Raw genomic sequence first — 5,280 nt, 5'->3', positions numbered from 1 at the left:
AAGCTTGGAAATGCAATTAAACAACTGAAAAATCACGGATTGTCCAAAATGAGCCTCTCAAATTGAGGATTCTTGATTTTGAACTATTTTTTGCTGGATTTTTTGCCTTTGAACACATTGTTGATGTCTAGATTTCCAACAATCATAACTGGTCAAAATTCTGGAAATCAGAACTCCTGGGCATGTGCATCTATTTTCTGGAATAGCCATATTTTTAAGAACAAATTAGGCACAGGTTTAGAATCTTGTAAGCCATTCCTGTCAGAGTGTGAATACTCTCTGATTATTCTGAGAATTGGGCTATTCCATTTAAAATCCACACTACCCCTGTGGAAGATTTAGCTAAAGTCTGCCACAGAGGGAGTATCAATTTTGAATATAATACACAATTGGGTAACTTCCATTTGAAATACTTACTCCAGTTGTGGAAGGTATAGGTAACACCATAATACAGGGGAATATGGGTTTCAAAATGATAAACTCTGACCAATTATATTTGAAAAACATACTCCCCCTGTTGAAGGTATTTCCAAAATCTTCCACAGGGGTAGTGTGGATTTCAACTGGAATAGCCCATTGTGCATACTCACAAAATAAAGCACATCTGGCGAACGGTGGGTGTACCTTATGTAAAATCTAGCCACATATTATAATTGAGTATGTTACTCCTTCACCTGGTAACTTTTTAGACAAACAGTGCATTTAGTTATCAAACCTTTGTGGCCCCATATGTTGATATTCATTATTTCTTTCCCCCTAAATCTTATCAAGTCAACTAAAGCTCCCCCACCCCCACCCTCAAAAAAGGAGTTGTCTCTGCTTTCTTTAGCCGAAAACCCTAAATGCTATGCTTTTTTAGTTGTAAAAATGTTTTTATATTTCTCCAGGCAAAACAGAATAATAATTTTTCAACTAAAACAAAATGTGACCGTCCACGGCGAATGAGCCGTAAATTCTTCCCTCGGTCAATTTTGTTTTATTTTGTGTTTAAAAATAAACATCATAAACTTAAAAATGGTATATCATTTGACTTCAAACGATATCCAGAAGCGGGGTTATGGTTTGTTAAACTTTGCTCCTTCAACAAAATTATAGCTTTTTACGCTTTTTACATGTGTCTCTTTTCCCACATTGCTGGCAATAAAATATCAAACAGTCATAATTGGCGGTCATTTCAAATCATCCCCAAGTCAACGAGGTTTAAGAAAGTTCTCTCAAGCTGTGTTCACACATGCACTTTTTACCGGTATAAATTTATCTAGGCTTATTGTCCGATCGAATTAAATATTTCAGCTAATCCCTTAGCGCGTCCACATTTGTCGGCAATAGCACTATACGCTGTCGAAGTTACGTAATAATCGGATTAACTACCATAGCAGTAGGTGAATCGTGCTGATTACTTGCACCTGTATGATTAGTATCTTTGAAAAGACCAGTATTGTATTCAATCTATATGTTCAAAATTGTTTTCACCTATTGCTATGGTAATTAATCCGATAAATTGCGTAACTTCGCCAGCGTATGTCCGACGTGTTATGTCCGATAAGCCTATTACCGGTCATAAATCCCTCCTTTCTACATGACCATCATCAGAAAATGTAACCCGATTTTAAATTTTTTCACTGAAAATTCACTTTCAATACTAAACGCCCCTCTTTAGAAAAATTACAGACAATGCGGTAGGAAAAATGCAAATTCAAAAGTTCCAAAATTCAGACCAATTTTGTATTTTATGTAGGTTCTATTATTATTATTATTATTATTATTATTATTATTATTATTATTATTATTATTATTGTTATTATTATTATTATTATTTTAGTTTGACAAAGTAGTCACATTTTACAGAAGACTTAGCTCTATATCGCAGTTTATACATGTAGGCCCTACATGGTGGACATCTTTGAAAAAATGACAAAAATAAAAAAATAACAATGACTCCCATCATGCTATTTTTTTCGGGGGGGTCCCAAATTTACAAAAAGTCGGCTTCAATAAAATTGCGACCTCCCTATTTCATCAGCAAAGATTTTATGACCCCCCCACCGTTTGCACCCCCCCAAAAAAAAAAACAGGCATCAGTCTTAAGTATAGTCAATCCAGCACCTTTTGGCGACAGAATAAGTTTTTGGTTCAATTGTGCGCGAAGCGCGCGAAAAATGTTGCTATTTTGAAGATAAACTGATCTGATGAAATAATGGTGTAAAAGTAGAATAAATTGAAGCGTGCGAAAATTTGCACTTTTGGGGCAAAAATGGGCAAATATGAGGTTAATTTGGTCAGAAACCCATTATTAGGCGTCAACATTGTGGAGGGGGTGATTGTATGGACCATCCCCCTGGCAAAATATTGGGGATTTAACCCCCCATGCTTGGCGTATTTTTTGGGGGGCTTTGGGGCGCCAGCCCCGGGTCAAAGTAGGTGGCGGCAAAAGCGAAGGCGGCGTAAGAAGAAGGCGGCAAAAACAGGTGCTGCTAAAACGAAGGGGGCGGCAAAACGAATTAGCAAATAAAGGAGGGCGCAAAAAAGTGAAAAAGCATATAAAATTTTGAAAAATGTTGCTTTTTAGGGCGCTAGCGCTGAAATCCTTTCCTTTTTTTTTTTTTTTTTTTTTTTCTCTTCACTTTTTCAAACGACCGTGAAAAAATTGGATCAACCTTTTCGGGATGTTAAGGAAGGGCGGCAAAATTGTTTCTTCTTCAGCCCCGGGTTGGGGCGCCACTGATGCGCCACTGCCCCCCCAACCATCCCCGGGATCTCGCATATGACTCTGCTTAAAATTTTGCGCGAGTGATATACTCACAGTTATATCCGACAGCCCAATAGTGCTGCATGTCCACACGTAATTTCTATTACCGGACGTAACGTTTCGATCGGTCTTAACAGCTCTTAACCCTGGTCATCTTCAGCCTTAAATTTTCGGATTTAAAGCACATTACGTCGGATATAGTAATTTTTTTATATCCGACGCTCATTCACACTGCCACTTATATCCGATACTATTACCGACGTAATTTAAGTCCGACTGTGTGAACAAATTGTCGGATTTAAAGCACATTACGTCGGATATAGTTATATTACGTCGGATATAGTTATATCCGACGCTAATTCACACTGCCACTTATATCCGATACTATTACCGACGTAATTTAAGACCGGTAATAAGTGATTTAAGTCCGACTGTGTGAACACGACTTCATTGTTAATTGTTGGTTATGCATACCTGTACAAAATACAATGCCTGGTAACCCACCACTTGAACAGGATTTAGCAAAAGCAAACAAAGACCAGAGCTATTAAAAGTTCTATAGCCATCAAAGGTAGAAGCTTACTATCCACTTCAACAATAGGATTATTGATTAGTTTTTTGACTACCAAAATAAGACAGATGTCGCGCCAGCTTAAGTAACCGATGAATACGACCTTCGTACACATTTTACACCGTAACTCAGAATACAATTTAGGGAATTTACAGCTCATTTGTACTGCCGGGTCACAAATAGTGATTTATAATTCAGAATCCACAATGTAGGAGGAATTAGTATGAAACCATGTTCCCTGCAATTCCTTCCAACTATGACCCCTCAAAGAAGCGTTTTTAAATTTCTCCAGTCAAAACAGAATAATAATTTTTCAACTAAAACAAAATAGTGATTTATAATTCAGAATCCACAATGTAGGAATATATGAAACCAAAACCATGTTCCTGCAATTCCTTCCAACTACGACCCCTCAAAGAAGCGTTTTTATATTTCTCCAGGCAAAACAGAATAATAATTTTCCAATTAAAACAAAATAATGGTTTACAATTCAGAATCCACACTGTAGTAATATATGAAGCATAAATATTGAATACAAATGAATAAAGCAATATTCAGCCTATAATGTTGCTGTTTGCAACGGCTCATTAAGATTATTACATGGCTCAAAAAGGACTGACACACACAAGTAAATTAATTGGTGAATATATTGACTATCCTTTATGATAAGAAATCTAAAATAAGAAAATTCTTATGTTGGTGATTATTGATCACAAAATAACATCATAACTATATATTTTCCTACCATAATTTATCATTATAGTGTCGTATTGTGAAAATAACAATAGCTCTTTGAATATAATAATATCAAAATATATTGGAATACATGGAATATTAAGTAACCTTTAACTCATTTTGGAAAATAATTTGGTGATACAAAAATTTGGTTATTGATCAATATGTTTAAGTATGTTTCCATGGCTACTGCATGTATTTGTCCTTATCTTTAGATCAAACTAATATGGGCTGTGCATTTTAATTATCCGCACTATTAGTCTCTGTCACAGCCTGAAAACTGATGACAATTTGCAACCTATATGCATGCTGTGTGAGAGAATAGATACTATTACATTGCTTGCAGCCTTGTCACTTATTGCACCTTTCTGCATTCATTTTCAAAAATATTGTATTGTCACTCATTGGGATCAAATTTAGTGAAATCAAATTCAAATGATATTTGGCAAGTCTGTCCATAATATAGCGCTTAGAGCACACAATGCAGTACATACATATTATCAGACAAGCACACTTGGAAACAGAGTTAAATGGCAAAACAGTACAAACAATCCAGCTATTTCCGTCTTCATGTACGGCACACAAAACATTGCAATTTTCAGTATGCTTGACCATGACTGACACTAGTATGTGCACAATCCAGGCATGTTACATGTAGTCACAAACTTAAAAGGCAAGTCATTTTTATGAAGGAATAACATTTCCAGCTGTTTCCGTTGTAGGGTTACATGCTAACAGTTGCTTTGAAAGTAAATAAAAAACACCTGATATAAGTATATGGGTTGTTCACTTGTTGGATATAAGCAAACATTTTCAAATTCAAGCGCCATAGGCCCTCAGATCTAAAAATTTGCATACTTTCATCAATTTTTACAGGCCCAAACTGAAATACCGTAATAACCATACTCCATTAAATGCTTCCCTTCTATTAAACACCCCATCTTTTTTCAAAGAACAAGTTACTGCAGTACAGCAGATATTTCCATTCCATATTAGCATCCATGCATCAAAAGTAAGCCTAAAACTGGCATGTCATGATCGCGAAATTGCATGGACAAATCCTATTCTAATTTACATTTACATCCAACTTATCACCTCATTAAAGTAGATTATTCATATATATAACTAAATAAATTACATTCTTGCATAAAAATGCACTTACAGGTCTAGTTACATAGTATTTTCTAATAATATGTAGTCCCTATACGTGAGCAGCCATGTTGAT

Source organism: Amphiura filiformis, chromosome 19 (assembly GCF_039555335.1).
Source record: "Amphiura filiformis chromosome 19, Afil_fr2py, whole genome shotgun sequence".
NCBI classification, from domain to species: Eukaryota; Metazoa; Echinodermata; class Ophiuroidea; order Amphilepidida; family Amphiuridae; genus Amphiura; species Amphiura filiformis.
The sequence above is the reverse complement of the archived record's forward strand: the minus strand, read 5'-3'. Positions refer to the sequence as shown.